This window comes from Urocitellus parryii, chromosome 1 (assembly GCF_045843805.1).
Source record: "Urocitellus parryii isolate mUroPar1 chromosome 1, mUroPar1.hap1, whole genome shotgun sequence".
Classification (NCBI taxonomy): Eukaryota; Metazoa; Chordata; class Mammalia; order Rodentia; family Sciuridae; genus Urocitellus; species Urocitellus parryii.
This window is the reverse complement of record NC_135531.1, coordinates 262,277,792-262,298,076: the sequence shown is the minus strand read 5'-3', so window position 1 is coordinate 262,298,076 and position 20,285 is coordinate 262,277,792. Positions and strand designations below refer to the sequence as shown.

The following is a 20,285-nucleotide window of genomic DNA, read 5'->3' as shown; positions in this document are numbered from 1 at the left end:
TGGCCACTGTGACTCCATAGCACAATGTATCACTCACGTGTGTATGATGATGCTGATATAAACACACCTTCTAGACTGCCAGTCATTGACAATGATGATAAAGACTAGGCTCCTAGTTTTTATATTTGTAACATTGCACGTTTTATCATCATATTGGGATACTCCTTCTACTTATTAAAAAATAAGTTTATTGTAAAACAGTATGCTGGTTTAAGCTAGCAGCAGCCTCATACAACTCTGGTTTACTGCATCTGTGGATGCATCTATTGATTGCATCATTTTTTCTTGTGCTTGATTTGATCATATTTGATCAAATGTGGTAGGCTATACTATCTAGATTTGTGTAACTATGATGTTTGCACCATGATGTAATTGCCTAATGAGGTATTTCTCACAATGTGTCCCTGTTATTAAGTGATGCATGCCTGGATGTATTACAATTAAAGGATGAATTGGGGCTCTTTTTGACCTATAAGGAAAGGATCAATCTGCAAGAGAATACGACCATCCTGATGCCTGCATTTCAAAGTCAGGAAACAGAAGGAAAACCAGGGGTATTGCGAATGCTGCGAGAGCACCCTAGGGATAGGAGTTGCTTGCTAAGGAAGTGCACCTAACTCAGTATTAATATTAATGCTCTGGTTAGACAGAAACAAGATCACATTCCTACACCTTCAAATTCCCCCAGGGTGCATTTTAGTTTGCTTTTCGTTCACCATAGAGACTTGTGTTATCAATTTAATATGTAAACAACTTCATTGTTGTTCAGGACCCCTTCTTGGAATGGGTAACAAGGGAATGTTTGCCAGTTCCCTTTAGGAAAAAAAGGTACCTTAAGACAAGATTTATTTTTCGTTTTCTTCTTCAAAATGACACAAGAAACTTAAATACTGACAATGTCAAAAGGAAGCCATCAAACACATGCACATACATAATTCATTGAGTGTACAGTCCTGACATGAAACACGTGCATTCTGAAAACTCATTCTTACAACTGGAGTTGCAATGAGAATAAAAATAGTGCAACAGGCATCTGAAGTTCCAGGCAAATGCTGCTTTGAACCCAGTGAGGTGAAACCAGCAGCTGCCATCCTCAATATCATTCCATCTAGAATCCCTTAGTTTTCTCGTGAACATTCAGCGAAGTAACAATACATTCTCTAAATGACTCAAATCCTTTTTTTCTCTGTTCTGGGGAGGTCTGATGGGGTATATGCAGCAAGAGTTGACTCCTTTATCTTCGAAAACTACAAAGGGTGATTTTTGAGCCTAACATTGCACAGTTTTCAATTTCGAAATGCACTTTTAAATATGTCTTTCTCAAACTTCGGCAGTGCAGTTCCTTGAGTGGTTCCCAGAACACACAGGGTTCATTTGTGAATGTCCTTGTGAGATCCACCTGAGTTTTCAGAAGCAGAGATGCTTCCTAGTGATTGTCAAGAAACTGAAGGAAACCCTGTGTTATCAGGGTGATGTCCTCCATACTGCTGTTTATCAATAGTTTATAAGCCATACAATCAGCTCCAATGACCTCTACATTAAACAAGGCAAGTTAGTCCACCCCACAGGTAGATAGAAAGGGGATGATGTGAGGATAACTAACAGCAATGAGCAAGCAGAGTCAACTCAAGGCTTAAAAAGTCATTGCCTTTCCATATAAGATGCAGTGGTGGTGTTTCCAAACACCTTCTCAACAGCTTCTTTGCCTTTTTTATTTCCACCTTGACTGCACATGCCCTGATGGATTTCATGGGAGTTGATGGCGTAATTTCTAAAAGAGGCTTGCAAGTCAAGATGTAGGGAGACCCAAAGCTTCATGGGAAATCTGCTGTTAGAGGGATGGAATGATTATGTGGGCATGTTTTCTTTCCAAATTTATCATTGCCTAGAGAGCTTACTGAATTGATTTTATGCATGAGTGCTTTATTTGTTTCATAGGAGCTGCAGCACCAGGCTTCCAGAGCAAATAGCATTAAGTCTGGAAAAGGATTGGGTCACTAGCGCTTTGTCATCAAGGATCATTGAACACAGATCCTGTGCAATCTTTCAAGTGTTTATTAAGTGATAAATATCAAAGCATATTGGTGTGCACATGCAAAGGAGTGGTGTTTGAAAGCTATTAGTGAAGTGACATTCCATTTAAAGCAAGATACAAGTTCAGCAGTTTTTTCCCTGGTTCACTTTGGGTCACCTCTGATTTTGGGTCATTCTCTTCTATTTTTCACTCTATGGCATTGAATGGGAAAATAATCTTGGCCTGACTTTTCTTCTTGGAGTTTTTTCCCATGGTCTAGGCTTTGTGACCTACTTCTTTAAAGAAAAGTCAGGAGAGAGTGGGGTGTGAGGGAGAGTTACAGGTGCTTATGAATGATATAACTTACCCATACAGTAATTTTAGAAATGAAAACCATCTATATATTATGTGCAACGCATATTATTATCCCTTCATGGGGTGGTTAGTGGTAGATTTAGGTTACTTGGGTTTGGTTCCCAGACTTACAACATTGTGCAGGTTAATCAACGTCTGGTTTTCATTTCACAGTTCTACATTATTTTTGTTTTATTGATGGGGGAAGTTCAGGAACAGATAATTTAATAGTTTTTCTGAGTCCACACATTTAATAAGTGGTAAAACTGAGGTTTGAACCCAGACCGTTAGCTTCCAAATGCATGAATTTTACACTACCATCTACTGACTTCTATTTATGTAAGCTCTTGGAACACTTAGCATATACTTACTATATAGATATTAGTGCATAAAGTTTGCTATTATTGTTTTTGCTATTATTAATATTATTCAAAAATATCTATAGAGTGCCATTATGTGTCACTCTGCTAGATGTTCAGAGTATGAAGTCAACCAGAGCTGACAATACCGCCACAGAGATGATGATTTGTTTAGTCAGTTTTTTTTGCTTCTGTGACCAAAAGACCTGACGAGAACAATTAGAGGAGGAAAAGTTTATTGAGCTCACAGTTTCAGAGGTCTCAGTTCATAGATGACCTACTCCATAGCTCTGGGCCCAAGGTGAGTCAGAACATTACAGCAGAAGAGTACCAGGGAGGAAGGCAGCTCAGGACATGGCAATCAGGAAGCAGAGAGAGCTCTGCTCATCAGGGACAAAATATAAACCCCAAAGACACATCTCAAGGGACTCACCTCCTTCAGCCACACCCTTCCTGCCTTCAGTTACCAGCCAGGTAATCTCTATTAGTGGATTAATCCACTGCTTGGGTTACAACTCTCATCATCTAATAATTTTACCTTCTTTCCTTGTTTCACACATGAGCTTTTGGGGAATACCTCATACCTAAATGATAAGAATGACAGATTGGCAGAGAGTGACACTCAACAGTGGGATAAATTAGTGTCTAATCATAAGCTAGGATAATGTACAGGGAAGATTCATGGAACTCTAATAGTATATAACAGGAGAATCTGACCGAGATTAAGGGAAGAGGCAAAGCTTCCCCCAAGAAGTGCTGTTTGAATTGAGATTGAAGAATGAGTACACTTAACTAGATACAGTGAGTGAATGGGGGGATGAAGTGGTGTTTGGGGGAAGGTTTACCAAGCAGAAGGAAAAACAAGCAGTAGCAGAGCTCCTTTGGGAAAACTAAAGGTGGTAGGTGTGTTTCCAGTGCTATGGTTGCAGGAGATGGAGGTACAGAATGGGGCAGGAGAAATTGTCTGGGAACAGATTTTGCAGAACAATACAGGGAAGGTTCAAGTTGGATTTTTCTTATCCATAGTGGGAAGTTCTGCAGGGTTTTAAAGCAAGAGCTACCAGGACAGTCTTCATCTGCACTGTGGAAAGATCATTCTGGCAATATGTTATGCATGCATTCCTTCCCTAACCTCTTCAGTCCTCAAAATATGATACTATTCAGAAAGATACTATGGGAAACTCAATTTCCCTCATCCTTTTCTAATCAATACATTTTAAAAAGCTACATCAACTCATTCCTGGGGTGCACAAATATCCTTGATACAAAATTCTCTCCTGCCTTCTAGTGAACTTAAGCATGTGAGTTATAACTTGCTAACTCTAAATGTTAGATTCATATCATGACACTGCCATGATATTGCTGCCTTTCTTAGATGGTTTTCTTCCTCTTGCAAAATAAAATTTGTAAATGTTATTTAATGTGGTTCATTTCCCTAATTTCTGTACTCACTATTCTTTGCTTTCCTAATTTTTCTCATTGAGTCCACTATAATTCTTATTCTTTCATCCAAAACAAATACTTCTTAAATAACCACTCTTAGTGCATAACAGATTATGCACTGAGTATTCAAAGGTGAAGAGGACACACAGTTCCTGTGTTTGTGGAGCTTATGGGTTAGGTCTGGTGCTCGTGCACCTCAAAGTTCAACACTTGGGAGCTATGCAGTGTTTTCCCAGCAAACTTAGCACAATTCCAGATTTTAAACTTCAGAGCTTTCTTGGATGTTCCTCTCTTTTTGCTGTGTGCTCTCTGTCCTATTTACCTCTGCTCACAAATTCTCCCAATTGAGACATTTGGCAGAAGCTTGCTTACATTCCTCTTCTTTCTATTTTCAGATCTACCATCGTGGTTACAGTTTGTTCCTTTGCACTTGAATTACTGTTTTAATATCCTAACTGGTCCCACGGATCTGAAGTCACATTCTTCTCTAGTCCTTGCCACATCCTTGATGTCAGATTCATTTTCTTAAAGTACATCCTGAGCATGTGACCCTCCTCATCGTTCCTTGGCACCCATATTCCCACTGAAGGAAATTCAGCTCTTCAGTTGACACTGGAGCCCCAAACTTTTGGTCCAGGTCTTTCCCCTTCCAGCATCCTGGAACTATTTTACTGTTGTTCTCCATGCGCACTCACGATTTCTTACTTTTGGGTCTTTTGTTATTATGCTTCCCTTCATCTATAATATCTTCCTGGTATATGCCATCTGTGAAATTCCATCCTTCAAGACCCATCCAGAATACCATGCACTTCATTAAGCTGTTCCTGAGTTCCCCAATAAGACATCATATCTGTCTCTGTTAGCTTGTAAGGAGATAAATACTGTTTTTAAAAAGCTTATAGTTAGATGTTCATTTTTACAGCTATTTGTTAATATATATTTCAGGTACATTTAAAAGTATAAAGTGTTTTTCATGTCTGGACTCAATTACTTTCTGTCTTATAACCCCGTAAACTGAAAGTTTATCCATTTTTTCATATTAAAAAGTTTTGTTGAATACTTGCTCTGTTGGGCAATTATGCCTTTGCATGAACAAAAATATACAGTCCTTAAGTCCATAAAGCAAACACATGTAAAGAGAAATGGCCTCCATCATGGCTTGGCAGTAACTTTACTATTTATTTATTTATATTTAAAGAGTTTCATTTTTAATTGATGTACAGTAGTTGCACATATATATGGAGTTCAGTGTGATGTTTTGATACATGTTTACATAGTGTAATGCTTACATCAGGATATTTGGTATATCATATCATCTTAACTATTTATTATTTCCTGTGGCAAGTAAATTCAATATCCCTTCTTCTAGTTATTTTGAAATATATTCTTGTTACCTGTAGTCACCCTACAGGGTGATAGAACACCAGAACTACTTCATCTTATTTAACTGGACTTTGGTACCCAGAGGCACCCAGTGATCAATCTCTTCTCATTTCTTTTTCTTTCTTCTCAGCTTATAGTAATTATTCTTCTGCTTTCTTCTTCTATGATATTAACCATTTTATTTTAGATTACATAAATGAGAAACATCATGTGGTATTTGTCTTTCTGTGCCTGGCATATTTTACTTAATGTTGGCTAACTTCTTCCATGTTGTGGAAAATTTCAGGATTTATTCTTTTTAATGATTGAGTGGTATTCCATTGCTATGTATCCCATATACAAGCATACATGCCATATTTTCTTTTCATTCATCTGTTGATGGACACGTAGGCAATATTTTAGACTCTCGTGAATAGTGCTATAATAAACATGGGAGTGCAAATAGTCTCTTCAACATAGTGATTTCATTTCCTTTGAACAAATAGTAGAAATTTTAATAACTAGAACTTGGACAGGCACTTACTAAGGAGCAGAATTATTGCTTATATATATTAAGTTACATGTGTCTGGGTACAGGTGTGACCAGCTCAGAGACCAAGCTCCTCTCAGGTGGTAAGTAGCTCACTATGTGCCTTAGCTGCACCTGCAGGAGGGGACCAAGAGAGAGATGCTAGTTGTTTGTATCTTTGTCCTTTATATTTATTTTTTTCCTGCTTCTTTACTGCTTTAGGAGCAAACCAAAATAAAAATCTCCTTTAAACTATGTCCAAAGGGTCATCCTCACCCGGATATTTATCTGATTAGGAACATTAGGACTCTAATTTTGAACAAGGCTCACAAAGGTGGTGAGAAGGCTTTGGAGCTCAACATGACTGTAAGCTTCTTTACCTTATTCATTATGGAGAGAGTTCCTCCAGGTGCTGCAGGGCCTTTCCCACTTCACAAGCTTAAGCACACTTTTTAGGTTAGTAGAGGGAAGGCAGGCTGGTCTTATAACCTCAGTTCTCTGAGCACATTTCTCCATATGTAGAAAACCCCAAGGGCCTCCCTTCTCTTTCAGGGGAACAATGATTCATTCTCTTTAGTTTTCACCAGGAGGGATTTTCCATTAACACTCTTGATCTGTGCACCATCTCTTCCTCCTCCTCACAGAAATGGAGTGAGTTATGTAGGTGATGGGCTGATGGGTTGATTGGGGATGTTAATTTATTACAAGTCTGTGCAAGGTGGATTTAGTACTATGTGAATAAAACATTAGGGCCCTCATTTGCACAGGGCATCTCCAAGGCCCTGGCTAGAGACTCTTCAAAGAGTGTTTAAGATTAGTTGCTGCAATGAAATACTTAAAATGCCCTCAAATCTTACAGGTAATATATCAATGAAACCTGATAGAGGTTTTCCCAAACTCAGCAATAACCCTGCAGGCACTTTTCCTGAATTCTCAATAATAAAAAAATTTTGTGTGTGCTAAAAGGGAAGATTGAATTATCATTTCTTTCTCTGCAGAAAATACTAGAATTTTTTCCCATACAAAAAGTTAATCAAACATATTTTGTTAAAAACAAATGCAAGAAAAGAGTATTAAAGAGTTGTCCTAGTCAATTGATTAATGAGAGTATTATGTTAATTTGGTGGTTTATGATAGCTCCTAGCATTAAAAATTTAGTATTTGGTGTGATTCCTCACATTCTAAACGGGTATTTTCTTTGGTACCGAGGTTTCCATTCTTTTTTTTCTTAAGAAATTTCTTGAAATTGTATGGACTTCAAGCTTCTCCAAGCCTGGATCCACCCTGGCCTTCTGCCCTCTTTGCTCTAGAGCAGTGAGTGGTGATGGCCATTGTGTCTGCCTTACAGATCCAGATGTCCCCTCGGCCCCTCGGTGGTCTATTCCCAGCACTAGATCAGTAGCTGTCAAACTTCAGATTGCATCAGATTACCTGTAGGGGCTGTTCTGCTGTTCTCCTTTCTGATTCAGTAGGTCCGAGTGGGACCTGCTTTTTCATGTCTAACAAGATGCCAGGTAATGCTGAGGTTACTGCTTCCAGGACCACATTTTGAGAATCAATGCTCGAAGCCTGTGATTCTGTTTGGGCTGAAGAGTGGAGACACACAAGGAGCTTCATACAATCTGATGCCTGGGGCAAGTCCTTATTTTTCTGACTTAATTGGACATGGGGTATTTTACAAACTCTCCAAGTGATGTGAATGTGCAGCCAAGGTTGAGAAACAGTGGCCTAGACTGTGACAGAAGTCAGCCTGTTTACGTAGCAAATCTAAGCTATACCCTTCAATATGGCATTTTCTGTAATAAGGATGACATTTTTTTTTTACATTTTTTAGTATGTATTCCAATAAGTATCTTTGTATTTCAATGATGGTAACTAACCCTTGAAATCTGTTAAGAAACATTTGTGATATTGATTTTTATCTATTATGACATAATATGCAACAATTTTACATATTATTACATTGTTTTTGTTTCTCTGTGTTATCAAAATACAATAGGTATTTGGAAAATCAAAAATTTACATCTTGAGGTGACTTTTGGGGTCATGAAACAATTGATTAAATGTTAGGCATAATATAAGGGCTCAATGATTTCACATATATTCTTTATTTCTGACTAAAAGTTGGATTTTATAGACAGTAGATTGGTATGGATATGCATAATTTGCCAAACTCTGGAAATCTGAAATAGCTTGATATTTCTTAATAATATTGTTTCCAAATTTTATCTTCTTAATTAATTCCATGCTATGTCCTTATTTTATCTGGTTTAGTAGCTTTAAGAAAATGCATTATAATGCTATTTAAATGCTCAATTTTGTTTCTCATCAGAAACAAAATCTCCCATGATGCTTTCTGTATAATAGAGCTGTTAGTGCCATTCATTGAAAACCAAAAGGATATGGCACCTCCAGACTTCCCCGTAGAAGGGACCTAAACAGCTAGCCATTGATCCTGTAGCGAGCAATGGCTTGAGAATGAAAGTAATTTCTTCTTTCAAATATCTGGGTGCTTCATGGAAATGGGAAGTCTTTAACTACTTATTACATCTCTATACTTATTATCATTCCATTTGGAAAAACATGTCACATAGGACCAAAGAGATCCAGTTATGCTGTCGATTCTGCTTAAATGAATACCTGATGAAGCGATAAACCCGTTTTTAAATGAATTTGCTGCTCCCATCAATTCCTTATGACTCCATTGCCAGCCTGAAAATGTATCCAATAATGAAACTTGATCATCTGACCCTGCTTAAGCGCTACAAGCAATGTCCCAGGAATACATATGGTGAGCTCCTTATTTATTTAATTCCGAATTTAAAAAACCTGAGGCCCTCTGCAGAGGAACATATTTCCATCTTCCAGATAATGCATTCAAAAAAATCTGGCTACATATGAGACTTAAACAATAGCATTGGGACAAACATAGACTTAATTTACGTAAAATACAGTGTGACACTGTCATTAATTTTGGTAGGGTAGAGCCTAGCTGTGGGAGCAGAACGTGTCTGGTTCCTGTGGCTGATTGCTACTGGGCAGATAATCCAAGAAGGTCAAGTTCCAGATGGGGGATCTCTAAATGGCAGTTGACACGACACCCCTGGTGAGGTTATCTTCTCTTTTACAGACTTTTGAACTCCATGTGTACAGTCCTTGAGGCGAGGGAATATATTTCGATCCACAAGTCATTATCGGGTTTGGCAATTCACACCTACCTTCAGAGGCACAACTTTTATCTGATGCCTCATTTTGTCCTGGTGAGAGATTAGCATGCCTCACAAGAGCATTGAAACTAATTGTTACAACAAATTAATGAATTACATGTACAGAGGAATTATTCCCTTGCATGGAGAGGGCTAGAAAAGGCAGTGTATATCATTTTTCTTAATAATTTAATTATAATGGAATGATTATTGAAGTACCTTGTTCCTGTAGCTCTTCCAAAATTGAAGGCTGAGGTGTGATTTTATCGGTGGCTGGGGATGAGCTAAACCACCTTTCGGTGTCATTCTTCATTTGCTGTTTTCTGATACCTACAGAGCAGTTTTCAAATAATAACTGTGACTTGTCATAATTAGGTGTCCCCATGAAAATGCAGGGTTGACCCACCAGTGTTACAAAATGGATTTTTAATTTATTGTTTTATAGCCATGATACTAAATTTGTATTGAGCTGGCCAAGCTTCAGACTCCTCCCGCTGTGTGACTGAGAGCATTTATATCTGAGCTGGTAGCCTACATTCATTCCATTTCCCTTTGGGTAACAGTACCTCAGTTTTCATTTGGGGAACTGGCCTTTACTCATTTCAATCCTATATGGTTGGCATGGGGGTTAATCCCTTTGATAGGGTCTGGGGTGGATTTGTGGACCAATCATTAGAGATGAGAGTCCAGTATCTGCTTAGATGCATGAATTGGTCTACGGATGGGCCTGTGAATTGTTGCTGGGTATTTTCTTTTTCTCTTGGTGTTGCTAAACGGGTAGCCTGTAATTTTACAGGCTATGTTAGACCTACTTTCTTTAAACTTATTTGAGGAAAGTAGACCCGAAAGATGGAGGGGTATGGATGCCTATATTTAAGCATCTGGATCCAGCTATGCCAGAAGTAGACTTCTGGACTTTAGCACTATAGGTGTCCCCAATTTTTCTTTTTATTGGATTAAATAAAATTCTGTTACATGTCACCAAAAGGGACCTCTCACATACCCATGTTTTGGTCATAATCCCATGAAATTAAAAAGGAGAAAACTGCTAATAGAGTTCCCTAAAATTGTTTATCTATGAACCAGGGTCCAGTGCTTTGTGTTTGTAGCTGATTTCTTGAAGTACAATCCGTACTGATCCTAAGGCTCCAGAGCTCCTGGGGCAAGATGGAGCCAGAAGTTTCTCCATATAAAGAGGAAAAAACATGGAAATTTGGCATGCTTTCCTGAGAAACTGGGAATGTCATTTCTCCCTTTGGTGTTTAAATATGAAGCCATCATCTCTAATTGCAACCAAGATTTGAGGAAGACAAACAAGCAAGGGAGAGACACATGAAACATTTCTTTTTTGCAAGGTTATGAATGTCCTATTTTTTAGAATGCAACAATATTTCACAAAAAGGGGAGTTGCGATGGTTGACAAGTGAAGATAAAATATTTGTAGCCATGGTTTTTCACTTCTGACTTATTTATAACTCTTTTAATTGAAAATACATTTAATTAGTGGGAAAAATGGTCCCTTAGAACAGTATTGTTAACCCCAGACTGTGGCATCTTCATGTCTTTTGTCTGAATTTGGTCCTTCTATTCCTTGGTTTGTGTTGACTGTTCTACTCTGTTAAGATGTCTTGTGCACAATGTTAATCATCTGATGTGATTATGGAGGTCTGGAATCACATGTGAGGGGTTATTTTAACTGGGATAAAGGTAGCTTCCTCTTGCCTTTTTTCTGCTCTTTGGATATAAGTTCTGGGACTCAAAATAGAAGTAAGGCCTTTGCACAGCCGATGTCCATTTTTGATTGACCTCATTTGTTCCCTGGGTCAATAGGCAATAGCTAGGGATGGCTAAGTGTAGGGATGGGTGAAGTTAATGGGCTCAGATGGGAAATAAATGTAGGATCTTGGCTTCATTAGCCTCATCTTCTGTCCACCTGAGCATCTAGATGTAGCGTGACATAGGAGAAGCTGGCAGGTCCAGCCTTTATTTTGGCCACAGACCTGACCCATGCCCGTTTTATTTTGCATCTGAAAAGGAAGGAACTTAAGCCCATGCCCTCACTCTTCCATTCCTCTGAGCTGCCCACTCACTTCGGAACGATTAAACAATACCAACAAATTAAAGTCACTTTTAGTTGGGATGAGCTTAACCTTTTTAAAGACAACATTTTTTCCTTTTTAAAAAAATATATTTTAAGTATTGACCACAAGCTATAGGTGTCATAGACTGAATTGCACCCCTTCCCCCAAATTCTGTGTGGAAGTCCTAACCTTAGAATGGGAGCATATTTGGGAAAAGGGTGTTTGCTGTTTAAACGAGGTAATTAGGATACATCTAATCTAATATGACAGGTGTAATTATGAGAAAGGAAAATTTGGACATCAGACATGCATAGAGGAGAGGTCATGCCAAGAGACAGGCAGAAGATGTCCAGTTAGAAGCCAAGGGAAGAGGCCGGGACCAGATCCCTCCCTCCTAGCCCTCAGAAGGAACCGGCTCTGCAGACTCCTTGACTTGGGACTTCTAAACTCTGGAATTGTGACACTGTACAATTTTGCAGTTTCAGCCATGCAGTGTGTGGTGCAGATTATGGTGGTCTTAGCAAACTAATATACGAGGTCAGTTTTGTGGGTCCTGTGACTCAATATAGCTCATTTTCTTCTTCTCTGTAGGGAGTCACTACATTGTCAGTTAAAATGCGGGAGACTCATCCATGCAAACACAAGTATCTAATAGAAATGCTTGTGCTGTAACTCACCTGTTTCACTCCAAGTTGAGCAGTTTTCCCTTTCCCAAAAACAAATTCAGAAAGCTAAAGGAAATATACTACTTTCCTTAAGAAGGACAGATATAAACATTTTAAAAGAGTACAAACAAAAGACAACAGTATAAGCATCCATGTACCTGCCAGCCAAATTCAACAAATGTTGACACATTATTATTACACTTCCCTCAGATCTTTTTTCTCAACAAAATAAATCATTACAGATAATCTTTTATGCTTCTATAGATCATTCCCTTTTCTTCCCCAAAGGCAAATACTACTATTAATTTGGTTTATATTTAGTCCATATTTTGATATTTTCACTCTGTCTGTATTTATCCATAAATAATATGGTACCTCATGTGTTCTTATAAAATGACATAAGTGATGTAACACCACATATGTTATTCTATAACTTCCTTTTGTATAGTATTTTTATTTTTTTAATTATTATTATTAGTTTTTTTTTTAACTAAGGATTGAACCCAGGGGTGCTTTACCAGTGAGCCACATCCCCAGCCCTTTTTATTTTTAAAGACAGGTCTACCTAAGTTGCTTATGGCTTTGCTAAGTTGCTGAGGCTAGCCTTGAACTTGTGATCCTTCTGCCTCAGCTTCCCGAGTTCCTGGGATTATAGGCATGCACCACCATGCCTGGTCATAGTATTGTTTTGAGATTTACCTATGTGGACATACATAGATTTAGCTGGCCTACTTTAACTGCTCAACAGTATCCTGTGGTATTTATTCTCTGATGAAAAGAAATCTACTCAAAGTGATGCTACAATAGGAATTATTGAGCTTGTCCTTTGTGTATGTATGCAGACATTTTCTCCAAGGTAATAAAGCTAGAAGCCAATTGGAAGGGTCACAGATAGATACTTCTCTTTTCACTAAATATTGCCAAATTTGTCTTCAAGTGAGTTGTGCCTGATCATACTCCTACTTTGAGTATTATGAAAATTAGTGTTTCCCCACATTCTTGGTATTGTCAGACTTTAAATATTTGGAAATCTGGTGTAATTTTAAATATCTATCTATCTGGTATAATTTTAAATATCTATCTACCTACCTACCTATCTATCATCTATCTATCCACACTATGTATATGTATACAAGTACTTGTATATACAAATACATCCATAAAAAGGATGTTATTGTTTCCATGTTTTACTATTACAAATAAAAGGTATTAAGCTTTATATATCCTACTTCAACTTCCTTTTTCACTCAATAGATTAATAGGATTTATCTAAATTGATCTGTATTGTTCCAGTTCACAAGTTTTCACTGATATTTAATATTCTACCACATACACATTTGGTTTTGTTTATTTCTCTCTCTCTCTCTCTCTCTCTCTCTCTCTCTCTCTCTCTCTCCCTCCCTCCCTCCCTCCCCCCTCCTCCTTCCTTCCATCCCCTCCTTTGTTCTCTCTCTCTCTTTCTTTCTTTTGGTATTGGGAATTGAACCCAGGATTGCTTTACTACTGAGCTACATCTCCAGTCCTTTTTACTTTGAGATCTGTTGTCAGTAAATTTCTTAGGGCCTCACTATCTGCTGAGGCTGGCTTTGAACATACAAGCTTACTTATGTATGTTTGCTTGCACATACATGTGAGGAGTTCTCTATATGGAGTAAAACTGCTATCAGAGTATGAAGATGCCCTGCATTTCATAGACATGACCAAATCATTCTCTAAAGTAACTCTACTATTTTATGATCCTGCCAGTGGAGTATGAGTATTCTCAATGTTTTGCATTTTGTGAACATTTGCCATTGTTAGCTCTTGAACAGTTTGTGAATCTGATAGATGAGAAACAACATTTTATTTTGGATTAAAGTTAGCGTATATTTGGTAAAGTTGTTAACAGACAAAACAGAAATGTTCTAATTTGCAGCATTTGCCCATTTCTATGGTGTAGGTCTTTCCACTGTGGCCAAGTCACCAACATAACATTACGAGTGGGACAATGCTGAGTTTGGTAGAGAGGCATAATCCCTCAGCATGAGGGCACAAAATGGCTTCTTGTGGCACATCACTGGTCACATTTTAAGCCTCTTTGTGTGTGTTTGTATGTGTATGCGTGTATTTTACCATTTATGTTTCTTATTCAATGAAATTTCTGTTCATATTCTTGGTCATTTTTCTCTTGGAGTATTTATTTATTATTGAATTGTAAGAGTAAATTATAAATTTTGTATACTAATTCTTATATGATAACTATATATAATAAATGTTTCCCCAGACTTCCTGTCTTTTTATTTTAATGGTATATTTTGTCACACAGATGTTTTTTATTTCAATGTAAGCAAGTTTGTAATTCTAAGTTTATGGTTTGTGCTTTGTGTGTATTTACACTTATTTCCTACTCTAAGATTATACAGATGCCTTTACAAATTATATTTGCAATTTTTAAAAGTGTTTGCCTCTATTTTTAACATATTTAATCCCCCTAGAAATGACTTTTGTGTATGAAATAAACTAGGGATCTTATTTCAACTATCCTAGTAACATTTGTTTAATATGCCATTTGTTTCTCATTGAACTAAAATGTTTTCAGTCTCATAAATCAAAGGTAAGTTCTTCAGTTTGTCTCATTGGCACATTTACCTATTTATATATCATTATCATAATATCTTGAGCTATAATAATGAATGTTTCTCCCCCCACTCTTTTTCTTCCTGAAAATAATTTGGAATCTTTTTTTTTGACCTTGCAATATGAAACTTTTATTTTTAAAATGATTTCTGCACATCAGAAGTATGAGAATAATCCTTTTACAAATGGAACCAACTTTACTGGAAAAAAAACAACAAAACTAAACCAATATTTGGTGTGAATACACGGGAGATTATGTTTCACATCCAACCAAGAAGTCTCTTAGAGTCTCTTTCAGCTTTGTAGCTGACTCTCCTGAAATCTTTTCTTCAGCCCCAATATTGCCCAGCAGGTCTTAGTGTTAGCTAATAATATGAGACAAGAAAGCATTCTTATACATTGTGGTCTTTGTGGGCTCTAGTTTATCAAATACTCCCTTATACCTGCATAGATAACAGCTACTTGCTCTTGAAAAGCCATGGGAAAATGCTGTCCTTGCTTTAGCAACTCTGTCAGATGTACACCACAACTCAAGAGCTTTTGAGCATTAAGATCAGAACCCATCTGAGAAAAAGCAGTGATCTCATGATCCTGAGCCAACTCCAGGTTCATGGTATCTGTCGCCTGCTGCATAGCCCTGGTTCAGGTAGGGAATTTGACATGGGACAAAACATCAATGGCAGGGCAAATATCTTTATAAAACAATTCTGTTTCCAAGAAGTCCTGTCTGTCACTGAGAGAAATGACATTCATTAGAATGTAAGCAGATTTGTCACTGACTGAGTTTCTGTAAAGTAGTCTAGGAGCCATCACCAGAGAGCTGCTCTCTCCAGCAGCCAGGAGTGTAGATAGAACACACCCTCAGGATAGGTCTCATGATCACAGGGTTGTTGGAATAACAGAGACAGCATGCTTGGATAAGTTGTCATAGAAGATCAAAGCAGGTTTGCCATTATCTCTAAAATACCTTCCCATAGAACAGCCCAGCTGGAGCCAGGTCCTGCAGTGGGAGAGCATCAGAAGCAGTAGCTGACACCATGATGTTGTACTTTGCGGCATTTGCATCTGAAAGTCTCTTTGCCAACTGGGCAATAGTGGATCACTTTGAACCAATAGCAGCATAGATACGGTATAGCTGCTTTTCCTCAGATCCATCACTGAAACTTGTGGTTAATGATCACATCAATGCTTTCTCAGTTTATCTGTCACCAGTAATCACCTGAGCTAACCACAACCAATTGACACCATGCTATCCAGAGCACTCATGCCAGTCTACACTGGTTCCTGCCCAGAGATTGATACCAGGACTGATCCCAGGGGCTTTCAGACCCTTTCCATTAATGGGAAGCAGCAAGGAAGGTCAAGGCAGTGCCCTCATTTGGTACTTGTTATGGGATGAATATAAAGTGTCCCCCAAAACTCCAGAATCAAGGCAGGAGGCAAAACAACTAGGTTCTGAGAGCTTTAACCCAATCAGTTAATTAATCCATTGATATCGATTACTGATAGATTAATAATTTGAAAGGACTAACTAGGTGGTAACTGTAGGTAGGTGGGGTATGGAGGGAACAATTAGGTCACTGGGAGCATGACTTTGGGATTTATTTTTATCCCTGGCTTCTTATACTTATTCTCTCTGTCTGCTACTTGGCGGCCATGCCCTGTGCTGCATTTCTCCATCAGGCCCTTCCACCATGATGTTTCTGCCTCATCTAGGACCAACGACTATGGATTCAGCCGTCCATGGACTGAATGTTGGAAACTGTGAGCCCAATAAACTTTTTCTCCTCTAACTTGTTCTTATCAAATATTTTTGTTATAGAAACAAAAAACTGACTAACATAAAACTCTTGGTAGTATTTTATAGTGGTTAAGGGCATGAAGACTGGAGGAAAATTGGAGAAGAATCTTGGTTTCTCTGTTACTCTTTGCCTGAGCTTGGGTACATTTTTTTCTTTAAACCTGTGCCTCTGTTTTCTCATGTATAAAATAGCCATGATATTAGTGCCTATGTTATAGATGTGGTTATTAAGGAATATTACAGAGTTGCTTAAAGTCTTTAACAAAGTAGCTGATTAGCAGAAAATACTAATAGGTATTTGCTATTATTCCAAAGATAAATTTAAAATTAACTTAGTGGGCTTCCTGAAACATTTTACCAAAAAATTCATGGGAATTTCACTGAAATTATGTGTTAATTTGTGGGACAATTGACACTTTTATGATGTTGATTTTTTCTCTGCATCCAAGTAGCATATTTCTTCAAATATTTAAGTTTTTATTAGTAAATTTTAAAACTTTTCTTTCATAATACTTATGTAGATCTTTTGTTATATCTCATATAAAGTATCTTTCATTCTTTGTCATTATTATATATTGTAGCTTAACATTTTAGACATTTACTTTAATATGAGTTTTAAAGTCAGGATAAGTTTCATAACATTTTGAGGGAATTATGTTAAGAACATTATTAAATTAGTAGATTTATTTGGGAATAACTTTTGTCTTTGTAATATTCCCTTAATGTGTGTGGTATATTTTTTATTTATTTTGAATTTTTTAATGTCATTCAATACATGAACATATTATACTTAGGCACTTTATATTTTCTGTTGCCACTTTGAAGAAGAATTTATTTCCATTAATTTTTTATTTGTGTATGATTGTAGATAGGGATGCCATTGATTTTTTTTCCTGTTTAACTTTCTGCTGAAATTATTGTATTTATAGTTTTATACTTTCTTGGATTTCACATGTAAACAATCCTCTCACCTGCAAATAGTAGTCATTGTGCCTCGTTTTTTGATGTAATATTCATTTCTTTTATCATTTTTGTTATTGACTATGAATTTCAAGAATATGTTGAATCATAGGAAAGATAGACCATAAATGTGGGCAGTTTTCTTTGGACAATTAGTATAAAGGTGAAATCTGAAATTATATCAATTAATTCTTTGTAATCTGTTATACTGATAACCATTGGTGTTTCCTGCACTTTCTTTCACCTCTGCTTGACTTCGTAACAATAGGCATTGTTATTTGGAAAATACTGGCTCACTGAAATATGCAGTTCTTCTGAGGGACAGATTTCATTATATAGCACAGAAAAAATCACATTCATTAATATAACCACTGATCTTGCTAGAGTAGTTTTAAAATATTGCAAAGTCATCAAGCTCACAGTGATGAGTACAAATTTTTCAAAATTCTAATTTTCGTTTCAAAGCTTGAACTTTATTATTGGCAATAGATATTGTTGTTAGTTGTTATCCTTGACGTATCAGACTTACTACATTTATTTTTGAGAAAAATACATGCCCCAAACCCAAACATGGAGAGCTATAGTTTATCTATCATTCTTTCAAGTATAGATGATGTTCCATGGGAAAAAAAATGGTAGTTCATTTCACCATCAAACACGGGGACAGTAACTTTTCTTAAGAAAGCACACATACTCCATGTGCAACAGGAAGTGCTTTCTTTGTATTTTCTATTTTGTCACACTTAAAAGACATGTACTCAAGGGTTGAGATTTAATAGGATTAATAATATCATGAAGGACAGTCATGAGAAAAACTGGCTTTGTGGGGTGTGGTGGGGATATTTGTGTATTGTTTTCTACATGTGCCTGTGAAAACTGTAGGACTCTGAGCACATGACAATCTGTTCCAACCCCTGCACTAAGCATGGCTTCTAGCAATAAGGCAGCTGCATCCCTAGGATGATCCCGGCCCTCCTAGAAGTGCCCCCTGAGAAAGCTCAATGCTGCCAGAAAAGTTTATTATGTTATTTTTCTAGCCAACATGCCCTCAGGGGCATTCCTGACTCTCTTTTCTTAAAACAATTGTCAAAATGGACTCACAATTTTAAGTATGTAACACTTGCTTCTCTCAAGAGGTTGTGTGCCATTTCTTTAAAATGTGACATCAAGAAGAGGAAAGCCTCTGTCTCTCAGTTTCTGTGGAGGATAGGACCCTGTCCTACTGGCAGCTAGCAGTCACAGCTGGACTGGTATCATGATATTGGCCAACCCTTTATACCTTTGCACTATTCTGATTCTATGTTCTTTCTTGAAAAAGCCCAAATTATCCCTACCCAAATTGGAATAGAGCTCCACTTTTTTTCCTGCTGTCATTTTACTGAGTACAATCTGTTTTCTCTGACTTAACTAATGCCCCGTTGTGTTGACTTTGGAAAGTGGCGGTGACTTCTAGTATGTTAATGCCTTGGCTTGAGCAATTTTATCCACTGTAGCTTTTGTAATATCTGGGCAAATTTCAACACCACAAAAGTGGCAAATAACAGCAAAGTCTATAAAGAATCTTGTCCTGGTGTATCCTTTCCAATCCCTTTATTTGAATGTTCACTATTATTATTTTTTTAGGTGTTTCTCTCATAAGTAACAAGATGCTGAATTGAAAACATCTTATCTGAGGGTCTTTCATTGGGCAATTTTAATCCATTTATATTTGTTGTTATTACTGATTGATTTGAACTTAATTAAAATCTTTTATTTTCTGTTACCATGTTATTTTCTCTCTCCTTTATTCTGACTTGGGTTGATAGATTTATCTCACCTGTTAAATCCTTACTTTCACATCTGCCTTGAAATTAATTTGCACTTTGATTGTATCAAGAGAACCCTTTATAAAATATATTAAATTTTTGATTTAAATAGCTAAGTTTTAATTTCCAGAAATTCTAATTGGCTTTTTTCTTATCTACCTATTCTTGATTCATATCTGCCTGCTTTGATTTCATAAATTTTTTTCTTATGCTACAGATGTTATTCATTTCTTGAAGATGTAAAACATTTCTATTTTGAAGTCACTTTAGACTTCCTGATTGGATTTTATTTCCTTAGCTTTGCTATTTTTAATATGCTTGAAGTTTCAGCTTGCAAGCTCATCCTGAGTGACAATTCCTTTTCACAGCTTCTCTGCTCCTTATTTCCTTTCTTTGACTTTGTAGACTCAATCTCTCCCATGAAGAGCCAGTTTTTATAATGATGTCTCTATGTTCTTGTTCCATGTGATGTTGGAGAAAGTAAAGACCCAGTTATGATCCTTCAGGTAGCCAGTATCTGGGGGTTTTCATAGGATTTTCAATTAGGCAAAAATGCATATATGTCAATATACTATGAATATTCCTAGAATCTAATTGATCTGGTAGCTGTAGCCCCACTTACCTCTGTTTTCTTTTATGTTCTATTTTCAGCTTTTTAAAAACATATTTATATGTATCTTAAATTTTCATGTTTTAAATCTTTTTAAAGAATCCAATCTTTTGACAGTTTTGTGGAGTGTCATAGAGAAGATTATTCATTAATTCAAGGCACCATTTTGACTCGAAGCCTTTAAGCTATTTCTTTAGGAAGTTCTGCCAGATAAAAAGTAGCCTAAGTAATAATAACAATAGAAATAAGGGTACTAGATTAATTAGTAGAATGTTTAGAACAGAGACAATTACGCATATTGAATTCTCTGTAGCACTCACCAGTGTATTATATATAATAGGGACTCAGCAGCCATCAAACTCTTGGCACTTCGATTTCACATTTGTGGTTTTGAATTTTCCTATGACCTCTACAGGGTTCTAAAATGCTGGTCCTCCCAGCACACCCATCAATATAACCATGATCTTTACTGGATGATCT

General features: G+C 37.0%; 1 pseudogene; it reads right to left on the bottom strand.

Annotated features, from left to right (window-relative positions):
• Positions 1–4,952: 4,952 nt before the first annotated feature.
• Positions 4,953–18,144, bottom strand: LOC113192256 (ATP synthase F(1) complex subunit alpha, mitochondrial-like; annotated as a pseudogene).
• Between the last annotated feature and the right edge of the window lie 2,141 nt (positions 18,145–20,285).